Source organism: Hirundo rustica, chromosome 9 (genome assembly GCF_015227805.2).
Source record: "Hirundo rustica isolate bHirRus1 chromosome 9, bHirRus1.pri.v3, whole genome shotgun sequence".
NCBI lineage: Eukaryota > Metazoa > Chordata > Aves > Passeriformes > Hirundinidae > Hirundo > Hirundo rustica.
In genome coordinates this window covers 22905283-22923477 of record NC_053458.1, presented here as the reverse complement: position 1 = coordinate 22923477, position 18195 = coordinate 22905283, and the positions used below count along the sequence as shown (strand labels likewise).

The 18195-nt window shown below is 38.0% G+C and overlaps 1 protein-coding gene across 3 annotated transcripts in view; it reads left to right on the top strand.

Moving 5' to 3' along the window:
* The window catches only part of LOC120756762 (beta-1,3-galactosyltransferase 2-like), an 80010-nt gene that overhangs the window by 31794 nt on the left and 30021 nt on the right, over positions 1-18195 (top strand). Inside the window, exon 2 of one of the 3 annotated variants that reach the window (XM_058421822.1) lies at positions 17495-17552. The exons of the other annotated variants lie outside the window; for them this stretch is intronic. The gene's annotated coding sequence lies outside the window, so the exon portion shown is untranslated. The remainder of the gene's footprint in view (positions 1-17494; positions 17553-18195) is intronic. 3 annotated transcript variants of the gene reach the window in all.

Here is an 18195-nt window from a genome sequence, read left to right as displayed (position 1 = left end):
AATCTGAGATCTTCTACTCTTTAGGGAAAAGCTATTTGTTTTTAATAGGATTCAATATTTCTTACACTCACCAAAAGAAATTAGTCATAAATTATAACTTTTCAAAGTAGCCACAGAGAAATCACTTCAGAAGATGTTGGAGCTGCTAAGATCACATCAGAGGAAGTGAGCAAATGGCTGTTAGCCTTTTGTCCTCTTATCCACAGAGCAGCGTGACTGCACTTCATCAGATGAACAAAAGCATAATTGTTTTCCACTAAAAATTGTTTGTTTTCTTCACAGCATTGTGATCTAGGATAATTTTTAAATGAAAATATAGTTTTGAATGCTGCTCAGCTCTGTTTTTCTAAGCTCCAAACTATAAACCTTGGACATGTGTTCGCTATTGCCATAGGTCTCAGTGAATAAAATGCTTTAGGTACATATGAGGGTTTCTGAGGTGTTTGACTAGAAAGACTCAGGGTTTTCTCCAAACCTGAGTCAAATATGGTGGGGTTTTTTTTAGTTTATATCTATTCTTTTTTATTTATCAGTACAAAGCAGAGAAGTGCAAGACCTCTCAAAATCCTAGACTGTTTTTCCATCCTTCCATGAAAGTAAATTCTTGCTTTAGCCAAAGTGACTGAACTTAGGTTCAATATCTGGTGTATTTTAGCTCCAGGATAGTCCCTCAGTTCTTAATGGGAGTTGAACAACCAGTGTGTTTTGCATGATGTTTTAGCATGGGAATATCCAATAATAATGCTTCATTTTCAGCTTCAATAGAAACTTCTAAAATATTTCTAAAATATAATGATTCTTTTTTAATGTAGTGGTAGAACACCATAAATACTTTGGACGCAGGAAAAAAATATTAATTTTATTACTACTCTGCTGATTTTGAAGTAGAATTTGTATTTACAATGAACTCCTGCTACCTAAAATAGTGATCTTAAAAAGTGTATATATTAGAATGCTAATTTCTTAATTTAACATTTTTATATATTAGAACTGTGCACTGCAAGAGCTCTCATTTTTCTAAATAACAGAAAGCCTCTGCTTGCCACCATGTGAAATATAGTTCACAATAAATAATGTCAGAGGTGGTAAGGATTGTGTACTCTGTTAAGTTATCCTTATTCTGTCTCTCAGCAAGTGAGGAATGTGTTTCAGGCTAGTTTCTAGGCCACATCCCACCACATTGGTTAATGGCATAATAAAAACCTTCAGTAACAAGTTTCTCATGTGTTTTCTGAAATTGTACATCAGTTCAGTAGAGGGATTTTAACAGTGCAGTCCAGATCTGAGGTAATAATTAGTATATGCAGCATTTTTAAGGTGCAAGAAGGAATTTTCTTGTGAGGACATGAGGAGTGCTACGCTTAGATATGAGGTATTAGTTAAAGTCTGAGATTACAGGATTAAGGGGCAAAGTGAAATCTAATAAAACAATGTTGGTGTTTTAAGATTAAAGAACTCTAAGAAATGAAAGCATGGTTCAGTCAATAGTGTTTAAGAAGCTGCTTGCTCCAAAGCTTTGAGCAATGATAAGGCTGAGGAAGTGATGGGTAGAAGAGGAGATATGGATGGGGTCTCTGTCCCAGAACTGGAGGAGACTAAACTTTGTAAAGGCTAAAATTTAATTTCCACTTAGAGTAGTGCCAGATGCAACATAATTACAATGAGTTTGTGAGTTGCTGACCTTCCTGTTTGAGATAGGCAGTTGTGTGTGTTTGTTGTGTGATATATAGGTACTTTCATAGACATGCCATTGCAATTGCGTTGCTTCCTGAGAGTATGGGGTTGGGGTATTTCCTCAATTTACAGGCTAATTTTGCAAATCGTCACCTTAATGTATTCCTATTTGTTTCAATGAGATTTGGAGCAAGATATGGGGGGGAAAAACCCACTTTTACTGTTTTTTTTCATTGTCTGTGCTGGAGTAAGTATGAAACATTGATGACCACAGGTTTTCTTGTTACATATGGAGTGCTTCCTCAAAAGACAGCAGAAATCTGATCACTTCTAGGAAAAGATATTTTAGCCTATAAATTTCCTTCTAAAATATGAATTGTTACGGTGGCTGATTGTGAAAACAGATTACTATCTATAGCACGAATAGATTATTTTATGCCCTAAAACATCTTTTGTCTGCATTTTTTTGCTTTTTTGGCAAGTCAGTCCTGCAAGTTTCAAGAAGTCTTAGTTCTAACTCTATTTTAATGTATTTGCACATGTGGTGATGAACCAGATCCAGGCATGCACACTCAATCTGTGACTATTTGGTAGAATTCTTTGTTATTCTACTGTACCCTTCAAGGGTCTTAACTGGTCATGTGCTATAAATCCAGATTAAAAAAAAAACCAAACGAGCAAGTATTTCAATTTATTTTACATCCAGGTATGACATCTCACACTTGTTACAGTGTGTTACAATATCTGAAGTTTTCAAAGCAAATTATCACATGAAAGATCAAGTTATGGAAAATTCAGTAACTTCTAAAGCAAAAATCCTTCTTAGTTTCAGTGGCTAAAGTTGGATAAGTAATGTTATGGCATCATTTCAACTAGAGAGGGTGTTGGGTTGTTTTTTTGTTTTGAAGAGTATTAAGGTATTTGTTACAGATGAGATTTCCAGGTTCAAATTTCTGTATTCCACTTTTGGTAATCCAGATACCTAAACATCTACCTTCCAAGGAAATGCATCTGCCATGTATTCAGTAATGTGGCACACTACAAAAGCCTTTGAAATTCAAAATAAAAAGTCATTATAGTGTAACCTGCTATCATTGCATATGTAAGCAGGTTTTGTAATTGTTCATGAAGCCTTCAGACAGATAACCCTTCAGGAGCTGTGAATTTCAGCAGAGTGTGTGATATTGTTTATTCAGGCTACATATCAGCATTCTTTACACCATTACTTCTTTAAGCATCTGGGACATTGTATAATTGCTTCTGTAAATTTATTTCATTTGTCAGTAAACTTACTTCACTTGCCACGTGGAAATGGTTCTCTTTAATGTATTGCCACATCTCACTATGGGCCGAAGTGGTTGTACAATGCCAGTTTCCTGTGGTTCACACAAGTTTACCTTTGCCATTGCCAGCATGGAAAGTCAGCTTGAAATTCTGAGTGCCAGGAGGGAAGTTCAAACTTACTTTGCTGAGGAAGGTTCTGCTGTTTCAGTGATCGGAAAAGTCCTGTGCATCCCTTGGTGGTTTCACCTAGCACTGAAGTTTGAACACACCCAACTTTATCCTTTCACTTTGTCCTAGGGTGACTTTATGATGTTTGTATCCCCAGCTGTCTTTTCTGTTTATGCTGGATATTAAGGTCTGCACCTTTAAGACTGGTTCTGAGGGTGAAGGAGGGAGAAGAAGTGCACAGATTGTTTCCAGAGCCTGCACTCTCTCCCCTGCATTCCTGCTCCCGAACTCTCCTGTCTGCAGCATGGACAGTGGGGAGAGCTCTCCTTTGCTTTTAAGTAATTTCTGGCTAGCTGAGGCAATGAAGTTCCCCAGACTGTGGCTTTTCTTTTTCTTGGAACTGATGGGCGCTGCTCTGGACTAAAAAAACCAGATAAACTCCAGGAGCTCACACCTGTGGCCTGCCTGGGCCTGGCATTTGCTGAAGCAGGAGAGACTGATCTGAGCTGAGCTACACCCCATGACAAGGTGTCTGTCTCTCTCTCTCTACACTTGCCATCTCTTCAGAGCAGTGAGAGGTTCCATTGTTTAATATGATTAATTTTTTATGCTTGTGGATAATTTGCTTGTTAGACAAACAGGTTTTTTTCCACTTTTCTCCAAGGGAATCTTTTCCCAAACCAGTTGGGAGAGGGGCCACTTGAATCTGCTTTCTAAAGAGACCCCTTCGCGAGCTTTCTCCCAGATTTGCCCTAAACCATGACACATGTAGTAAGAAAATGTTCTAGTGGTCAAGAGTGATTCCCCATCTTTTTAAAGGTTGATGCTGTCAAGTTACTTGTCACCTGTCTTTTGACTGCTTGTAGTTCCCAGCTTTGGAATGATTTTTCTCTTGAAGAAAAAAGGTTGGGTTTTTTTCTTAAAAGCAGTTTACTCAGTTTTTGACCTCTGGAAAGAAATTCACATCTGACAGGCTGTTTATTAAGGACTTTGCATCCCACATGGTAACTCACAAGGAAAAAAAGTGTGCGAGTTTATCTAGATTCAGAAGGTGTCAATTTTAACTTTGAGCATTGTATTTTGAATAAAACTGAATGTGGCACCAACTGGCATGATTATCATGAGGTAATTTGGACCCAAGGGATAAGAAGCATTTGGCTATGTGTACCTGCACAACCCAGAATGTAAATTATAATAATTACTTCACAATAGAAGTCTGCAAAGCTGCACCTTATTTCCCAAGTAGCTTGAAGTTAGCAGAATGCTTTTGGATACTTTCAGCAATTTAATTTCCTTCATGCCCTAAGGTTACTTCTATTAACGTCAGTTTGATGAAGGTGTGAAATGAACAAATGCAAATGTAAATTAATTTGGTTCTACAGATTCAGTGCTGGTTTGTAAAGAAAATGTTTATGCCCAGTGTTGTTTAAATATTTCTATTTTTTTCAAAACTGATTCTGCAGATGCCTTCTGCAAGTGTGCAATTTTTATTATCTGTAAAGTCATATTTCACTGAGAATTTTAAGCAAGCCAAAGGATTTTGATACATTATGGTCAGCAGATGAAGAGGATAGGAGGAATCTACAAGATAGCTTTAAACACTTCAGTCTTTTTGCTGAGCTTTACGTATCTTAGATATTTTACTGTGGTTGATATTCCTCTGCTTGTCATACCAATGTAGCCTCAAGTGCTGACGGCAACGCTTTCTGCACTAGAAGGTCCTCCCATCACTCAGACTGGCCAAATGTGTGGTAGCCTGAAAAGGGAAAGGGGAAAACCTCCAGGGTCATAAAAAATGAGAAGGGTGGTTCATAGCTTATGTGGTGAAGCAGACGGTTCTAGCACTGTTTACATGGTCTAGGAGAAGAAATTAGCAGGTTAAAACTTTGCATATGTTCTCTTCCTTATATCAGAGCTTCCACAGTAGGGAGTTAAGGGGCAAGTGTCTTTAACCTGTATTCAGCTCATAGTTGGTAAGGACTTATGTGTAAGTTCTCTGCATCTTTGGGGCCTAAAATTTTCATTTGTTTTCTGTTAACAAGCAAACTTTAACTCTTTGATTACCCAGAGTGAAAATGAAGAGGCTGCTGTCCCATGGATTGTATGAGTTTGTAAACTGCATCTTCGAGCTGATTTGCCTTTTACTTGTGTGGCCTAGGCTTAGTTAATGTGCAAATCCCAAGCATTTTTTATCTGCAAGTGGTTTGGGGTTTTTTTGTGGTTATTAATTGAAGTATTTCACTTGTTAAGTCATTGGAAAAGTTAGATGCCTGGATTCATACTTCCCTGAGATTTAAGGTTTTGGTGGAGTAAATTATCCTGCTACTGGTGGGGAGGGAAGAAGGGGGGAAAAAAACCCTCCAAACCTTTGATCGTTGTGTTTTCTCTTTGTTTCTTTTAAAGTACTTAAGAACAGCTTCATCCAGTTAATCTCCTTCACAGGGTGCTGTTCAGTTCAGTAGGTGATGGCACAGTTCTGCAGTGGGAGTGTTGAGTGAAGGTACTTCTCTACCTTCATCTTTTCTCTGAAATTAAATACTTCTCTGGCTGTGCTTCTTTATGACTAAAGAAGTAACTGAACCTAATTCTGAAACACATCTGAAAAATAAAAGGGTTTTTTTCTGCCCAGGTATAAAGCCTGTGAATATGCAGGAACTGGAGAGAAGCTTTCTTTGCTACTTTCTGAAAATGTAGGTTGAATTTGACTTAGTCTAACACTTAGCTATGCGTAAAACCGAACAGTGTTTGTCAGTGCAGTGCTAGCCAAAGTTTGCGCTGTCATTAATTATTTCCACCACAGAAATATATTATGCTATTAGAAAAAAAGCAGGCTATCTTTGTAACTCCAGGAAATCAAACATCAGCCACCCAAAAGTAATAGCCTGTCATTACATTTCTGTTTATCAGAGAACAATTTTTTTTTTCTTGCTGACTTGAGAAAGATCCCTGGAGTAAATGCTTCCATAACATACATAAATCATGTTCCCTATCAAGTAACCTAATGATGTTTTGGGGGTGCCATCATTAGTTTTACACACAATATTTTGCCTGACAAGGGATGAAAACTCTGTTCTAATTATCCAGGAGCTGAATAACAGGGGCAAATAAATAATATTGAATTAGATTTTTTTTAATCTTTTCAGGAAAAACAATGAAAAAAACCAAACACCTTTCTGGGGTCTAATTTTTACTAAAACCCCTGTGTCAAGGACAGTGCTCTCATTTTCAGTAAAACTAGATCTAGATTTTTTTTTTTTTCTTTTTTTTTTTTGCTTGCCATTCTTACTGTTTGTTTACAGATAGGGTGGGTAAAATACTTGGGGTATTGTCATTGTGGGTAGACTACTGATTTGTCTTAATGCTTCTCAAAAAACTGTTCAGGATGTTGATCAAAATCTAATTGATTTTGTGTTTACTGTATCTTCAATTTTGTTTCCCCCAAAAAAATCTTGTCTAGGTGAATATGCCCCATCTTTCTTTTAAGAAATTCAGCAAGACACATTCTTTCCATATTTCACCTTTTGTGCTTTGATTTAATTAACTTAAATGCTTTTAAAACCACTAGAACTGCTAATCTGTATAAAATGTATTAATCACATTTATAGTAACCAACTGGTATATAAGTACTACTATGAGAGAACATAAACTAAATTTTGGATGTCATAGAATATGGTACTGTTATCTGTGCCACGGAATTATGCTTACTGGTCTTGCTATTTCTGCTCTAGCAAGAGAGAAGAGTTAAATGTCCCTTGATCACTTTAGGTTGTCCCATTGTGTAGGGGAGGGAATATTTTCTTGTAGGAAGGGTGACTGTGACTTCTGTATCCTTTAAGATCTCCATAGAATCTACCTGCAACTGGAATCCAATGTCCTGTGAAAATAATGACCGAAATACCCATCTTAAGAAAGGAAAAATATGAACAAGTGCATGCCACTGTTTTTCTGACACCACTTTGTATAAGCAGACTGACTCCCTCACATGGAGAAGGTGAAGTTCAGGAAAGATGCAAAGTTTGGACTACTGATAGGAATTTCGTGTCTGAATTGTTAATCTCTAAATTTAATGAATTAGTTTGTCGTTTATGGTCTTCCAAGTTGACCCTAATGTTTCCATTGCTGAATCATATTTCTGCTTGACTGTAGTATCATTGTGAATTTTTGACTCATCGTTTTAATGCCTTGAAGTGCACCCCATGCTTTCCTTTCAGGGTTTGTACAAGCTGAGCATTCTTATTTTCTAAAGTAGATTTTGGATTAAAGTCCTTCTAAAGGCACATGAGGCACTTGCATTGTCATGATAAATCTTTGTGTCCTATCCATAAACCACGGAGTTCAGGCAGCAGAGTCAATAATCACAATATCATGAATCATTTTCTACAGTGGGCCCGACTGGGATGATTTGTGGGTGTTGATAACTTGTACACACGTGTTGCTGTGATTCTGCATGTACCTCAAAACCAACCAGTTTTACAGAATTTTACAGAACCACCCTAGCTCTCTATCAGCCCCTAATGACAGCCATTCATGCTTTGTTACCCTCTGCTCTGCCAGCTCTCAATCTTCTGCTAGAAAATTAATGAAATTGCTGACATTTAAATGTCTTCTCATCCATACTCCAGATAATTACCTGTATATACTTTAATGATTTCCCCACGCACTTCATGCAATTAAAGACACAAGCAATTTGTCTTTCTTCTAAAACACTTTGAGGGAGCATACATCTTGGGGCTATTGGTGTCAAGATATTATTGTCCCCTCTCATTTAGAAAAAATTCCTAATATCTTTAAAATATCTGTGACTAATTTAGCCACTTAAAATATCCAAATGGCTTAAATTTGTCTAATTTAAAATAAATAAGTTAATTAAATTTATAGTAAAACTAAGAAAAGTTTTCTTTTGAATGCTGTTTTTCCTTGAAGCTGCTCATCTATATCAACACAGTGCATATCTTTTCAGGCCTAGAAGAAAAAATTTTGATGCTTGTTGAGAGAAAGTAATTTGATGGATTTTTAGTTACCTTCACCTAGATTTTAGTATTAAATAGAAGTTGGTTAGATATTTTGAGGACTGTAACTTCAGCTATGAGTGGCTGTTCTGCCAGAAAGCAGACATTTTCATGCATTTCTTGTGTGTGGCTCTCTGAGCTCTCTGGACTGACAGACTACCTTGTTATAATTTTATAACTTTCTCCGTTGAGTATCCAGGTTTTATTCATTGCATAGCTCACCCTATTTGTGCTCTTTGTCTTGGCTGTTACTTGCACTCCTCTCTTGCCGTACAAGAGTGGCCATGCGGAAGCAATTCTCATCATAGATGACCACATGATTAAACTATGCCCAAAGTCAGGATAAAGTTTAACTTCCTGTGCTACTGTTTGTCCTTAATATCGGATAGAGCAGTGGCTGTTCTACTGCAGTACTTGGTAATACCATTTCTGTAATAACACTGTTTGGTTTTCATTTCTTCTAGAGAGATGGAGGATCCAGTCTCTAAGAGTCATTAAATCAGATTCAATTTTTTGTCACACTTCTACTTTTGATGGACCATTGTGACTAGGCAGGAATCCAAGTAGATCAAAATGTTTTTGCTTTCATCACAATTTTTTTTTTTTTTCTACAACTTAAGGCTCATGGTTGATAGTCAAAATTGTTAACAGTTTGGGTGTTTTTTCTGGTGAATGCTGTGCAGTAAATTTCATTCCACTGCAAAGAGAAAGCTACGAGTTCTTATTTTATAATTAGTTTTATTTTTAAGTCTTATAAATCAAACCATTGCATATGGTTATACATATATATTTTTGGGTTTTATTTCAAATTTAAATCTCTTTAAACCTGTGTCCATTCTATTAAAAATCAGAACAGGACAAGTGGTAACCAGGTTGTGATATTTAGAAGGAAGAACTGTCTGTTTTCCATCATAAATCAATAGCTAACACCTATTCATTTCACACAGTCCATCAAAGAGCCGCTGCATGATTGTAATGTTTTTCCCTATGAATTTTAAGTAGTGGACTGAACATTTTACATTGAAAATACCTTCACTAGTCCCAGCTTCCTTACGCAAAACAAGTTTTAGTGTCATCCTGTGTTTTGCTACCTGTGTTTGAGTGCCAGCTGACAAACTTTTAAAGCTGGTCAGTTTTCTTGCTCCTTCAAAAGTTGAAGGGATTTGCTTATTCTCAGATATTGGCAGGTATCACAGCAAAGTCCCCCGCTTCCCATTCACATTTGGTTGGCTCACACAGTGCCTTCTGCTAATGCTTCTGAAGTACTTTGGAGTTATAAGATGTTCTCCAAGTGTGTTTGAGCAGGTGGCAAACGCCAGCTGTTTTATCCTGAGGAGCTGGTTTGTACCAGGACAGGCTGGAAGCATGGGCCAAGGTCCGCTCTATCGAGTTCAACGAGACCAAGCACCTGGTCCTGCACCTGGGTCACAACAACCCCATGTGTTGGTCTCCCAGATTTCTGCACCAAAAGGGTCGTAAGCATTGGAGCAGGCTGCCCAGGGATGTGCTGGAGTCACCATCCTGGAGGAGTTGGAAAGAGGCGCAGCTGTGGCACTGAGGAACATGGTTTGATGGGATAATGGTTGGCCTCAATGACCTTAAAGTTCTTTTCTGACCTAAATGTTCCTGTGTTTCTGTGATAGTGTGAGTGAGTCTCACACTAGAGACAATAACACAGCTTTCACTTGGTGAACAGCAGAGTCAAGGTTACAGGATTCCACATCAAAGTCTTTCTATTAATTTGAGAACCAGCAGACCCACATAATGCTGTGCAGCTGGAGCTGCAGCATTTCCTAGCCTGGAGATGTAATGAGCCATTAGCATACTACACTGACTGGAAATTGTTTTTATACTTCAAAAGGAAAATGCAGATGAAAAAGCACGGAGATGAAACACAAGTTTTCCCTATTCCTCAGTTGTTGAAAATACAAAAGGTCACAACTGAAAGCTAAACTTAGGTTGGTTCCTGGTGAGGAAAGGCTGTTTCATCTCTTCTGTCTTAGAGAAGCTTAGATATTTAGGAAAACATTCTGGTACCATCTGGAGCACCAAGTGGGTGAGTGGCAAGCTGTTAAGAAAAGATGTGGATTTCTGTTTTAATGTACGTACATCACTGTTGAAGTTCAGGGAGCCATGCCAAAAGTATTTTGATATAAACATAATGTATTTTTTAAACATTAAATCCTCACTTATTTCAAAAGCAAATTTCCTAGCCATTTGTATAATAAGTTTTTGTTGTTTGTTTTTTTTTCCTGTGTCTTAATCTAAACCTTTAAACACAGGATAACTCAGTTTCCTGTTGCTTGACAGGTTTTAGAAATGTTTGCTGTCCTAAATGAGCATGTTGTGTCAGAAATTTCCATAAACACATGACTATGAGGTAACTTTTTAGTCTATGAAAATAGATGTCAGTTAGGTCTAACTGGGAGACTGCATCAAAATTCAAAGGCAGAAATCCTCACTTTTCCAGATTAAATCAATCTGGCGTTTCAGGCTTTGTTCTGGTTCTGTTCTTATTGCAATTTTTGGGGACCATGTGACAAGAAAATCTAAGTTCAGGTTCTAATTACATCTGGTTATTTGAGACTTAAATATTTAATTTTGTCTTTATGTTGCTTAACTGTTGTATATAACTCTGACTTGGGCATTTCATGGATATGCAGATGGGGATTTTTGAAACAACATGTGATAAGAGCCTACCCTTGGAAATAGGGGACATCTGCAATGAAATAGAATTTTTGAATGGTCTCATTATCCTAAAGATTTTTTTCCTTACTCAGGCCTATGGGAATATGTAATGTAGTAAATGTAATGAAGACACTTATTTTTCATAACCCTATGGCTACATAATAAATGCAAAATGTTGTTGTCCCCTTAGAACAGCAAATCTGGTTTACCTCTCCACAGTTTGCAGGAAACCACTTCATTTCACATTTTGGAAGCGAGATGTTAAGAGGAGTTTTTCTACAATACCTGGGCCTTTGGCTACTGCTTCTCTGAGGTTTTGATATCCACAGTGTGTAAGTTGTTAGGCCTAACTTCATAACATTGTCCTAAGGTCAGTCCTTGGCTGCAGTTAGGGGCAAAAGTTGTAATGCTGAATTTCAGGTGCCCAGAGCTTTAACTTTGGGGGGAGGGGGGTAATTCCCCCCTCACAACAGCCAATAATGCTTTAGACATGTCTTCTGTAGCGCCCAAGTGCACAGTGATGGTCAGAAATGTGTTTATACTTGAACATTTTGTTCTTTGATGAGGATACGGAGCCTGACCCTTCCCCTGTCAGTTAGAAAAAAACAACATTCTTACAAAGCAAGCTAAAATACCAGGAGGATGACATTTGGGAGCTGTGTAATTAATTGGTTCTTGCTCATCCTGGTGTACAGGTTTGCTTTAGCATGTTGTCCTCAGAATTACTTCTAGTGTTTGTCTGAGTTATAAAATTATCTCGTTCAGGAAACAGTTGGGTGAGATGAGCTTAGGTGAAATCTGCTGCAAAGATCCTAAAGTCTTCAGCAGGCTTACAAGTGTAGAGGCTTGCAGGACTGATGCTTTATCATCTGTGTAAAGCATGTGAGATTCAACCTGAAACCTGCTCCAGCTGACCCTGCTTGTGCAGGGGGTTCTTCCAACCTCAACTCTTCTCCAGTTCTGTGTCCTCTTACTGTATTGAGCTTTCTTCCCTTTTTTAAAACTAATAATTCTGTGTAGCTAGTGAGAACGGGCAGTACCAGACTTGGTTCGCTACATTTCTTTCATTACATTTCTTGTGAATTCTGCCTGGGTTCTGAGGAAAACCTTCCTAAACCGTGTTCAGCCACAGCATTAGCTCAAGTCCTTAGAGGAGACAAGCACTAAAAGGAGAAGTTGCTGCTTTCATTCTGTGTCCTTTGTACTATGCAGAAAAGCCTGATTTCCTACAGGGGTGTTTAGCTGTACTGCTGGGAATGTCTGGCTGGAGAGCCTCATATGATCCCTTGGAAAGTGGCGGATTAACAGTGCTGGAGAGGGGTTAAAGAGCTCAGAAATGGCAAAGGCTCTCATTTTACAGACCCTGTCCTTTAACAATGATTAAAGGCCACGTGAGGGAGGGCAAAAAGCTTCTTTAAAACTGACTAAACACATTGAGGCCTGAGGAAACTGTGATTCACCTTTTAGCAGTAAAGTAGAAAATCCAAGAGTATCCCACACAAAGCACTTACAGGCAAATTAAGAGCCTGCAGAATTCGAGTATAAGTGCACGATGCTGTAAATACTAAGTGCTATCACTTAACTCGGCTATTAGGTCTAATTAACTTGACGCAGACTATTTGGTAATAATAACTTAATATTCCTTTGAAATGGAGCATGGCAACATTACACCTCTGTTGATAAAAATGACAGAATTATGTTCAATTACTTGTGGGGAGATACAGTTTTTATTAAATCCTGCTATCTATGAAATGCAAACTCACATGCGTCCTTAGAAATAAATTGCTTCATCAATAACAGCCTCACTGCCCTGTTAGAGCAAGGCTGCTGTGTGTGCTGAGTTGGGTCTTTGCCTTACTTTGATTTTAACGTAACAGATGTGCTGCTTCATCTTATTGTACACAGAGAAATTCCAGAAACCGCTTGATTTTCCTGCTGATAGATAATTTCCACGCTCCTCCAGTTTCAAGTGGACTGCTGAAAAGTCTTCCCTTTTTCTAAACTAGGTGAGATCGAATTCATAGCAAGTATTTGAAAAGAAAGCATTTTTTCAAAATGCCGTGTTCAGACTGTGGGTTTGGTTGTGTTGGATGCAGTGACACAGGCAGAATTACGCTGCTTGCCACTAATAAAGTTGCAAAATAAATTTGCCAAAATGCAAAGATTTAGGGGCAAAGATTTAAGTGTCTTCCAATTTGTGAAACTGCACTTAGTTTGCCCTCTCAGTGATAACAGGTTTGTTGTACACAGCAGAAACTGCGATGGAAATCACATATCACAAAATCATGCTGTGCTTGATAAAATCGACAGTAGTAAATTAAAATTACATGTTGGTGAAGTTGCAGTTATCTATTGCTGTATAAAGATAGCTCTGGTGAAAATCAATTTTTTGCCATCTTTAATTAGCCTTGTTCTATATTATAAATGTAATTAAAATGCCATTAGTGGCATATTTCTAAAGAAATCAATTCTATTCATAAAATATTTCTTACAGGAAAAAAACAAAAACTAAACAAAACAAAAACCCAAGCTAAAAAAACAAACCAGAAAATAACTGCATGAGGTGGATTTTAGGAGGTTATGCTTTGAAATACAATCGTATTCTCCCATTTTTTTTTCTATTTTTCGAGTTAGTTTAGAAATGTCAGAAGGCTATCAGAGCTGTTTGAATGCCTAATCAAAATAGAGCTGAATTTCTACATTAAAAAGAAGATGCAAACTGTTTTTCATTATATCCTTTATCTTTCTCAGTTCTTGCTCAATTAGATTCTTATTGCCTAGCTGAACCTAATCTTTCAGGTTTTCTAGGTAGGATTTTTTTTTTTTTTTAATTGGGAGATTTTCATACCAGCACCTAGAAAAACAGACTCTAAAGAGGTGATCTGAATTATAGCCACTTATGCATGTAGAATTCCAATAATGCTACTGGAACTGCTCAGATAAAGGCTGCTCATAGGGCTGCTGGGAACATCAGCCTGTGTTTTGTGGGGAGATTAAAAATATCACTTTGTCAGGGTTGCTTAATATGTAAACCACATTATGCAAACCCCAGTGCTCGGGGAAAGAGCGTACATTTTGCTTCTGTATTCCCGTTATGCCAGGAGCTTTGCGAACTCATAAGAGAAAATACTATTTTCTATGTTCTTTGAATGTAAAACAGGCAGTAGACATGAAAAAAAAAGCGTCTCTAGAGTTGTGTGTCCTATTATGTTGAGTGTTTTAATTAATGAAAGAATTTGTGAAAGGCAAAAGAATCCTCCATTCCTCTTAAGGCTGGACATCTTTATTAGGATCTGGAATGTCTGAGATTTCTTTTGCATTCAGAACTGGTGATTCAGTTAGTTTTCCTGACCCACTCCAGATCTGTGATGCTGTATTCAGAAATAAAATTGCATTGGTGAAAAATAAGGTGGTATTTTCACAGTCAGATCACTGGGACCTGATTAGCAAGAGAGAGAAAATGAATGGGGAAAAAGATCCAGAAAGTAGCATTTCCCGCCTCTTTCATCTTCTGAATGTATAAAACTACAGATAAAAAAGATGCATATCTATGGACATGCATATAAAGGAGTTTATATATCCACAAATATACTCGAGCCTGATTTACAGTTTGTTGAAACTGATGAGAATTTTTTTTCAATTATCTGTGGATCATTGCTAGGAGATTTGTTGTTCTGAATCCAGATTTATGGACTTTGGGTTTTCTACCACCATTTTAAAATATTCTTTAGATAAGGATATGAAAATTAAGGTTCTTGTTGTTTAATACTAATAAATTTCCTCTGTCATGGATCTCATGTTCTTTCAACCTTAAACTTTGTGGTACAGTATGAAGAATTCTCAGTGGATTGTGAAAGATCCAAAGAAACTGAATTTGTTTTATCTCACCTGGGGTTTTGTAAGTCTGCAAGTGCACAACTGGACAGTTATGTGGCCTTAGGTCTAAAATCTCAATATTCAGTGACATGCAATATAAAGTTTGTTTGCACTCCAGAATGAAAACAGCAATTCCTGCTTTATGGCACTCCCTTATCACAGAATTTTTAGTATTACCATCAGTCTTGCTTTTCTATCTGACCAGTTTCTTTCTGGAGTTGTTTGGGGTGGTTTTTTGTTTGTTTTGTGAGTTTGGGTTGTTGGTTGGTTGGGTTGTTTTGTTTTGTTTTTCCCTACTCTGAGCTTTTTGTGTTTTGGGTGGGGTTTTGTTGGTTGTTTGTTTTTAAAGCAATCCAAAGATGCTATTGTGATTGTGTGAAACCAGTAGTTTTCCTCTCAGGGTTGTCAGATGTGAGTTAAGCAGTGTTTGGATGCTGAGGGACGCAGCACTCATGGAATGGTCACACGGTATTTTGGTGTTAAGCTGACTAAATATGATATGAAGCCAGTTAGTGACCAAGTCACTGCAGCAGGGGGCTGTCAGTGCTAGGCTTGGCCCATCAGGAACACAGAGCAGGTTTTCGTGGCAGCACCACTTTAAACTCTGGTCTCCACTTAGTTAAATCCCTTCCCACATTGGTGTAGTTCTGTTTGTATCTCTGTAGGTGTTGGTGGGGGTTAGGAACCTATCCCATGAAGTCACAGACAGAGTCAGCATTACTGAAAAACATCCAACACTAATACCCATATTTTAAAAATGGGCCTCATGGTTTCTTTTGTAGTTAAAGGTTTGGGGTTTGCTTTAATGTTTGGCTGATAGGCAAAGTTTTCACTCCTTGTCCTATATTGATTGTAATTCCTTGTAAGTGTGCTATGTCTTAAAAAATTAATATCAGCACTGCCCTGTATAAAAGCAGCTGTTGGCAGTGCTGGAGCTTGGTCTGAGGCAAGGATAGCTGTTGCGTGGGACTCCTTTCCCCAGCTTTCAGCAATTCACTGTTCCCCACTCCCTCCCATTTGGAATGGTGGTGCTCGGTTTTTTCACTCCCTCACTGGCAGATGCTCCTCGTGCTGGGGACAGTGGGGTGCACTCCTCTGCTGCAGCTTTGCTGCTCAGATTAGAAGATCCAGTGCTTGTCCTCAACTTTACTACCCTGTAAAACACTCCTGTAGAGCACTAGCAGTGCAAGAGTGGGAATCCACCGGGGTGTGCTGTTACTCTGGGTTTCCCTTCCTGGGCTTTCTGTTCAGCTCCTTACCCTATTTTCTCTGAAATTTGCATGGAGTCTTTTTTTATGACAGTGACTCGTCTTGTGGAAACCCTTGGCTCTGAGTATTCCAAGCAGCACTGAATCCTTGCTGCTTTGTACTCTGGAATATTTATAATGCAAAAAAAATATTCCTGTCTGGAAACAAAGGGGGTTCCTGCCTTGGAAGCTGCTATCATGAACCCTTCTAAAAGAACAGGATTCTTTTATTGTGTTTTATGTCTGTTCACATTGTATCTGACGAAGCCCATGTATCAGTTGTTAATATGTTTTCTAGTGCTTCTGGTAGTGAATGGCAGTGTGTTCACCCCACCTTCCTGTTTAGAGGAAGAAAGAAAATCTAAGCCTGACTCGGGTACTACTATGTGCCAAATTATACCACTAAAAACAAAGTCATCGTACTGCTGTACTTTATCCTCCATGCTTCCCAGGCTAGTGGGTGTTTCTCTACATTACACACTTTTCTGTTAATTTTTAAAAGCTCTCTCTGTTCTAACGTACAAAAATACTTCAGTCTCTTACTTGTTGGGATTTGAAGAGAATGGCAGGTTCTGAAGCTCTTGCCTGTTGAGATGCTGAAGTCTTAGTGATGCCTTTGACTTGTGGATGTGAGTTGCAGCTCAGCTGCTTTTTTTTTCTCAAGGAACTGTTTGCATTCAACTGTCTTTTAAAACAAGGTCACACAGTTAATTATCCAGGCAGGAGGTGGAAAAGTTGTGGATGGAACCCAGTCCATCCTGTCAGCTAAAGGATCATGAAATAGTGGCATGTTTTCCCTTGACTGTCTCATTAATTTTTTCCAATACTGCATTGCATAATGTGGTAAATTACAGAAATAATAACTGAATCCTGCATGATCCAGTGTGGGGGGAAAGAAATCCTTTTATGTTATAACGCTTCTCATGGAAGGATCCTCAAATATTATTTGCATCTCAGAAGAGTTAATATGGCTCAGCTGGGACAGAGCTGACCTACCTCAGCCATGAAGGACTTGTTTCACTTCTATAGTTTCTGATTATATGTGATATTTGAATCAATTACATAGAAACATAACGAGGGATGTGACACTAGTTTGCAGATTTCACATTAGCTATGTCTAATGCACATTAGGAAAAAAGAATTTTTTTTTAAAAAAGACTTTATTGAACACAATTTTACATAATGCAATAACCCTTGTGAATTTTTTTGTGGAAGTGGTGACCAGGAAAGGAAACAGCAAAATTCCCTCCACTGCTATGAACAATTAACACTGTGCCCTCATGATGTGCTAAATATATCATACAGCTTTCAGCTGTGGAGAGTCTGTATACTAATGAGTTGGTTTGACAGAAAGTTTTGGGGTTTGATTTCAAAGTGAAAAGAGTTTACAAAATTTCCAAGTGCTGCTCTTGCAAGTGTCTGGTATAAGAGGAAGTAGGGGGAGAGATGGCATTTAATGTGTTGTGATGTTAGGCACTGGTTAGTGTTCAAAAAATACTTCTAAGAAGCTTCTGCAACTGTTTCATTTGTTTTCCAAATGTTTTTCAGGTTCTTGTTTGATAATAGAAGTGAGGAATGGCTTCTCCGCTGCGTTGGCTCAGCAAAGGTAGTTCAACTGGGGAACAAAGTGAACTGGAGTCTCTTTCAGCCTGTGCATCAAAGGCTTGCCAGTGTGAGGTGTAGTTCTAAAGTTCTGGTCAAGGTCATTACCTTTGATATGATTTAACCAGAATATTCTTCAGTTTTGTAGGCACTTGTAAAATAATTTGACATGATTACACTGATTAACTCATGAGCACAGCCTGCTTGAGGCCAAATTCATCTGTAGGGCACAGATAAGGTCTCTGCTTGCTAAATGAGGAGTACTGCATATAAAAGGGGGACCTACAGTATTCAGCTTTGAATTTTAAACTTGCAAAACCCAGACTTTTTATGACAGCAGCTGGTTTGAGCTATTTATTTTTTTTTAAGTCACTAGCTAGGTGTAAAGTCCCATGACTCTTCAACAAAGTGGTAGAAAATGTTTTTCTCTATGACTGCATATTTGTAGAAAGTGGTAGTAGTAGAGCTTATAAGGCACAGGAAGTGTCTTTCTGTTGGAATCTGCCTCGAATAGTCAGCAATTAATAATGCTGCATCATTCAGACATAACCTTTCCACATCCTGCCTTGACATGCTCTCTAATTTTAGAACACATTACTCATTATATGTAGTAGGTCAGAGGATAATGTTACACTCTAAATCAGCTT